Below are 7,542 nucleotides of genomic sequence, written 5' to 3'. Positions count from 1 at the left end.
ACTGGAGCTGTTGTGGCCATTCTGCAACTATGAGTAGAGTAACAGACAAACTGAGAACCTCAGAGCAGAAAAATGGAAAGGACCCGAATCCTTGATAAAATTGTCAAGACAGTGAATTACCAAAACTGCCTTATCTCAGTTCTCCTTGTCATAATTTAATAAACTGACTTTATTGTTGAAGCCAGTTGGGGTTGGGTTTTCTATTACTTGCATTCAGGCATCTTAACTGACATACTCCATAAAGCTGATGGTTCTTATATTGCATTACATGCTGTCATTCTCCCCATTTCCTAACACTTCACCAAAATGTCTTAGATTCAGTCCTATTGGAGCTGAACATCAACATGAAATAATTAAAACTGAATTATAGATTGAAAACTGAATTTTTCTATTAACACGTTTATTTTATTCATAGAAATGTATAGTTATAAAAGCGATAGTTTATGTCATAGAAAATTAGGGCAAAGCATTTATCTCTCTGTTTTCAACTGTAGAATGATTGGAGAAGGTGTACTCATTAAATTTGTGGTTGTCACAAAGGTAGGAGAGCACTGACATGATAGGCAACATACAGAAATATCTTCATGGACTATAATAACGAGCCCAAAACAGCAAGGTGAAATGGAGTCGAGAGAAATGTAGGCTTTTGCATTTAGGTTAAAGAGATGAAAGCTAATGCTGTTTGGAATGAGGGTTAAAGGCTGTTTATAGGAACAGTGTCTGGGGATTTCAGTTAAATGCTAATTACATAAATGGCAGGATTAGGACAAGCCTACAAATTATGAAAAATGTAAATATATAAATCCTTCCTTCATTCCACAAGAATCTATTAACCTCTTATTCAGCAAATGCATATTGGTAGCTGGTTAAGAGAAGGGGCTTTGGGCTTCAACTGATCTTAGTTTGATCTTTGTGACTTTGGCACATTTTTTCTCTGTGCCTCTGTTTTCTTATTTGTAAAATATGATTAATAATAGTACACAGTGATTAAGGGGATGAAAATAAGATAATATGTATTAGTCCATTCTCCCATTGCTATAAAGAACTATCTGAGACTGGGTAATTTATAAAGAAAAGAGGTTTAATTGGCTTATGGTTCCACAGGCTGTACAGGAAGCATGGCTGGGGAGGCCTCAGGAAACTTACAATCATGGTGGAAGGCAAAGGGGAAGCAGGTACGTTTTCACATGGCCAGGAGAGAAAGAGTGAGGGGGGAAGTGCTACACACTTTTAAACAACCAGATCTCCTGAGAATTCACTATCACAAGAACAGCAAAGGGGAAATCCGCCCCATGATCCAATCACCTCCTACCAGGCCCCCTCCCCCAACACTGGGGATTACAATTCGACATGAGATTTGGGTGGGAACACAGAGCCAAACCATATCATAATATATGCAAAGGGCCTGGAACAGTATTTATAGCAATAATAATTTTTAGTGTTTAGGCTAGTATTAGGTCAAAGGTGATAATTTTTCCACAATAATTTGTTTTGTTCAGCTTAAACTGGAGAAACTTAATTTTTGTACCATATTTTGAGGTATACCAATAGACTAGAGAATGACTGGATAAACATGAAAAGAGAATCTGGAAGCAATATCGCATAAGGAATAATTTTCAAGAATTAAGCATTTGACCCGAAGAGAAAAGACTTCATATGTTTTAAAGGGAGCCATATGAGTAAGGTAATAAATTTATTTTGTGTTGCTTCAAGGAGAACCCTAGAAACTAGAAAAAGCAGCAGAATTCAGCTCGGTATACTGAAGACTTTTTAATCTGATTGCTCTGCAACAATTGTCTGGCCTAAATGAACAAGCGGTGACCTCTCTATCATTGTAAGTACTTGGGCAGAGGCCAGTGATGGGGCAGAGGCCAGATGAGCATCTGTCAGGGTTGACACACGGAATTCAGTGAGTCTTGCAATTCTTACAATTGCTGTATATTTGACTTGAGTCCCTTATGCCAATAAGATTTATATTTAATTTCCATCCATGTTTCCTTGAAAGGTTTTCTTAACCACAAGGAATATTATCACATCAACGGGGAAACTCTGTTGTCTTGTATGTTTTGCAGAATCAAAAATTTCAGAGCTGAAATGCCCCTTAGGAATTAAACAGATAGGTCAGGTGTGGTGGCTCATGCCTGTAATCCCAGCACTTTGGGAGGCTGAGGCGGGTGGATCACTAGAGGTTGGGAGTTTGAGACCAGCCTGACCAACATGGAGAAACCCCGTCTCTACCAAAAATACAAAATTAGCTGGGCGTGGTGGCACATACCTATAATCCCAGCTACGTGGGAGGCTGAGGCAGGAGAATCGCTTGAACCTGGGAGGCAGAGGTTGCGGTGAGCCGAGATCACACCATTGCACTCCAGCCTGGGCAACAAGAGCGAAAGAAAGAAATTAAACAGATATATTTCTCAATTAATGGTCCATGAATCAACAAGGGAATTAAGAAACAAATTATTTTTATATTTTGTTAATGTTTCTTTCATTATAAAAATAATATAAGCACATTAAATAAAATGGTAAAAGAGAAAGAAAAAACAGTTCCACCACATCATTTTTATATGGTTTTTCATAGATATTTATATTATATAGAGACTTTTTGGAGGCTATTTTCAGTATGTAATGGTTGTATTGGTCTGCTAGGGCTGCCATAACTAAGTACCACAAATTGGGTGACTTAAACAACAAAAATTCGTTTCACAGTTCTGGAGGCTAGAAGTCCAAAATCAATGTGTTGGCAGGGTTGGTTCCTTCTGAGAGTTGTGAGGAAACATCTGTTCAATGCTTCTTCCATAGCTTCTGGTGGTTTGCTGGCAATCTTTGAAACTCCTTGCCTTGTAGAAGCATCTCCTTATATCTGCCTTTGTTTTCACATAGCATTCTTCCTGTGTGTGTGACTGTCCCTAAATATCCTTTTTTTATAAGGACACCAGTCATATAGGATGAGAGGCCCATCCTATTCCATTATGACCTCATTCTAATTTAAATAATTACATCTCCAATGACCCTATTTTCACATCAGGTCACATTCTGGTGTACTCGTAGTGAGGACTTCAACATATGCATGTTGGGGAAGACACAATTCAACCCATAACAAGGGTCAAACCAATTTACAGTATCACCTACAATCTATAAGAGTTCCTGTTCTCCTATATTCCCAATAATAATCCTTAATGGTATTATGTTACAAAATTACTTTTTGTTAATTACGTGAAGGATTGCACCCTAGTGTTGTTTTAATATATATTTCTTTATTAGTGAGCGTGAATGGTTTTCTGTGTTTGCTTCCTAGTTGAATTTCTTTTGTGAGTGGTCTGTTCCTGTCCACTGCCCGTATTTTTTTAAATTATGAAAGTAATATATTATAAAAGGTTTGAAACACAGAGAAACTACAAACCACCCATACTCCAACACAGCTATTATCATTTTTATTGCCTTCTAGGCTATTTTCATATGCATGTTTTTCTCTTTTGTAATTGTAGTGCACATATAGTCTTATCTCCTACTTTTTTCACCTTATAGTGTATTATAATATGGAAATGGGTTAATCCTCAGTGTACCAGAATAGTTCCTTCTTAAATAATTATGAATTCAGAACTAGGCTTCTGGTATTAGACAAAAAAAAAAATAAGCCTTTTTAAGGGTATAATTACTTGGCTATTAAGGAAGTACAAAATAAGAAGACCCCTGGTTGCAAGAAAGTTAAAATTACATTTTAATACCATGGTCTATCTTTGGATACATGGCACACAGGTGTCCAGGACATGTTGAATGAATTAATAGTCTAGTTATTCGATATAATTTTTATTCATTTTTCAGGTGATACAACTCAGTTCCGAGAATTTTTGGTTTTCTAGACCACATGCTTGAAATACAACATTAAGACTACCTTAACGTATATGTCATATATTTAAGAACCAGCACCATACTAGGCAAAATTAGTATAAGGTCCATGATTTTAAAAATGTATTTTAGGCTGGGTGTGGTGAATCATACCTATAATCCCAGCACTTTGGGAGGTTGAGGCAGGAGGATTGCTTGAGTCCAGGAGTTTGAGATCAGCCTGGGCAACATAAGGACACCCTATCTCTACAAAAAGTTAAAAAATTAGCCAGGCATAGTGGCATGTGCCTGTAGTCCCAGCTACTCAGGAGTCTGAGGTGAGAGGATCATTTAAGCCCAGGAGGTTGAGGCTGTGGTGAGCTATGTTAGATACTGCACTCCAGCCTGGGCGACGGAGTGAGACCCTGTCTAAAAAAAAAATTAAAATAAAATAAAAATTAAAAATATATTTTAAAAGCCATTAAGTGAAAAGTGAAAAAAGTGTTTTACAAAGGGTCTTTCAAAGTAAACTTGTATATATATTAAAAACTAGGGTTTCATAAAAACAAATTTATTGTGAACAAATAGAAACATAAAATCTTTTTCTTCTTTGTAAAGAAAAAAATTCTTGTTAGAATCAAAAGATGTTACACGTCATCATTTGTCCCTCATCTGAAATAAATTAACTAAAAGATATATCTAATGGTATCTATAATGCTACTGGCAATATACATAATAATTTATTTTTCTATTTTAAATTCTGCCTCTTATTTCATTGGTAATATTTTGCCAAAATTGTCACTTGTAGTTCAGTCATTCTCATTAAACTGTAAAGATTGTCCTTAAAGAGAAACTTAAAATAAAACTTCACATCTAAAGAAAAAGTGTTATAGTAAGAATTGCTTCTCAAAATATGTAGTGAAGGACTTTTCTACAAACTTCCAATCGTAGTGGACCAATACTTGTATAAAATGCAATAAAAATGAAAATGTTATTTAAAATACTAGAACATTTTTTAAAACACCACTGAAATATAGAAAGTATAAATCCCAAAATGTTTCTACATTATCCTGTCAAATTTCTATGAAAGTTTACAAAAGTTTAATTTCAATTCCTATACTTACTTAGGCAGGAACTGGAAAACAGTTCACAGACCACACTTGGAGTAGCATTGTTATGAAAGATAGTCCTTGTCCTTAAGAAACTTAGAATCCTGTTAGAGTGAACACCAGAAGAGTACATGTAACAGAGTACCAAATTGTATGGTAACTCTTGCTTCCCCAGACCACACCAGCCTGGAGTAACTTAAGAGCCATGTTCTTCCAGATAACCGTGGGTATAACATGGATAGGGGAGTACATACCTAAGTTCCCAAGGATGCAAACAAATGTTAACAGCTAAAACAACTAAAAGTATCAAAAGTAAATGAAAACAGCTATTAATATATGAATTATAAAACATAAGTCGGCCGGGCACAGTGGCTCATGCCTGTAATCCCAGCACTTTGGGAGGCCGAGGTGGGCAGATCACCTAAGGTTGGGAGTTGGAGACCAGCCTGACCAACATGGAGACACCCTGTCTCTACTAAAAATACAAAATTAGCTGGGCGTGGTGGCGCATGCCTGTAATCCCAGCTACTTGGGAGGCTGACGCAGGAGAATCGCTTGAATCTGGGAGGCAGAGGTTGTGGTGAGCCAAGATTGAGCCACTGCACTCCAGCCTGGGCAACAAGAGCTAAACTTCTTCTGAAAAAACAAACAAACAAACAAAAAACATAAGTCATGATTCTTCTAGTTGCATGACTGTAAAATTCACAGATTTCATGGACAAAACTGCTGTTATGTCTAAGTAATCACAGTGTGGTTAGAATAAGTCACACACATCAGTTCTTTGGATTTGCTTCCATCCAGCCTTGAAGAATCTCCAGTTCCCTCTATACTGAGCCCCCGCCCTGTTATTTCTTAGAATTCTCAGGAATGAAAAAAAAAAAAAGAATTCTCAGGAATGTAACTCATATAATTATCAAGCCGCCTCACCCATTCTCCTCCATTAGCTGGCCATCTACTGCCGAGGCCTTTGATACTGATGAAGTCATTACTGCCAGGGGTTACTGTCTTCAACTTCCAAGTTTCAAGTATGGGAAACAAAAGTTTTGTCAGTGGATCATTAGGTTTACTATTGAGAGGTGCTAGGAACCTTTTCCGCCCTTTGGTTCCCAGATCCATGTATTCTGATGATGAGAAAATGGCTATATATATATATATATATATATAGAGAGAGAGAGAGAGAGAGAGAGAGAGCATTTTCAGAGTGATTCTACATCCTATAGCACAGCATCTCAACCTTGCAATGTGTTAGCTTCCCAGGTGGTGTCATAACTGAGTCTTCATTAAGCCTTTCCAACAATCTATGAAGTTTGCTGCTTCTGCAATAATGTATATGATAAGATCAGTGAATCTCATGGACTTTAACCCAATTCATCATCAGCAGCAACAAACTCTGAGTTCCTCGTAGGGTACTATACTTTTAGGTGACAAGCCATAATCCTGTGGCAGGTTGATTGGTTTAAACCCCTTCCATTATAGGTGGGGTAGTAATTTCCCCTCACTAGAATAGAAACTATTTCTGGATTTGCTCTTCCTGACCTTGCTGGTACCATTCCTCTGCAATGGAGACTAGGGCCTTTTGGGAAGCATTCTACTTGAGATATGAAAATTCTCACTCTCTAGGTCCATTCTGAGAAGTTCTTTTCATCTTACAAAGCCTTTGATAGTCTGACAAAGATTATGGATCCCTTCTCAGAGTAGTATTTTATGTGTAACATATAGAATACATAAGGTTATTAAGGAAATCACTATTACATAATATTATATAGTTCTATCTTCAGGCCACTTAGGGTTCTATGAACCCAAAATTAGGAGATCAACCTTGTTACCAATTCTCCTTTTCACTTCTTCCAAATCCATAACCATCTGACCAAACCATTAGCTCCTGCCAATGGATTGGTATAGATCAGAGATTGGCAAACTCCAGTTTGTTGCCTGTTTTTGTAAATAAAGTTTTATTGGAACACAGCTATACCAATATATTTACATACTCTCCGTGGTGGTTTTTGCACTCCAAGGGTAGAATTGAGCAGTTGGAACAGGGATTGTATGTGACAAGCAAAGCAGAAGATACTTACTATCCGGTCCTTCAGAGAAAAAGTTTGTTGATCCCTGGTATAGATCCTGGCCTAAAAGTAAAGCAGGCAATGTGGACCAGAAGTTGCACTCTTTGAACTTCTGTCCGCTGGGAAAATTTTACTTCTCCACTCTCCTTCAGGGGTACCCTTCAGGGCTATAATTCTAGAACAGTTCACTTCTGGGTGCTGCAAGCATATTATGCAGAGCTAGCTATAAACACAACTTGAAGGCCCCATGAGGTTGTAGGGTGAGCCTTTGGAAGAATGGCTGTGTGGCAGGATTAGGTATGCTGGGGCTTTTACCTTCAAGATCTGCTTAGGTCACATTCCAATTACACAGCTTCCATTGGAGATGAAATGCTTCAGGGCACACCCAAGTTTATAGTTAGGTAGCTCTCAGCACCCAATTTATGATGGACAGTTTGGGTTACATGGTCATTTGAAGTTCTACGTTAGAAATTCAATCTAGACCAGAGACTGAAAGCAAGAGAGGAATTGGTTTTTAAAGGACAGAAGTTATTTCCTTTAAG

This window comes from Gorilla gorilla, chromosome X (genome assembly GCF_029281585.2).
Source record: "Gorilla gorilla gorilla isolate KB3781 chromosome X, NHGRI_mGorGor1-v2.1_pri, whole genome shotgun sequence".
Classification (NCBI taxonomy): domain Eukaryota; kingdom Metazoa; phylum Chordata; class Mammalia; order Primates; family Hominidae; genus Gorilla; species Gorilla gorilla.
This window is presented reverse-complemented; position numbering follows the sequence as displayed.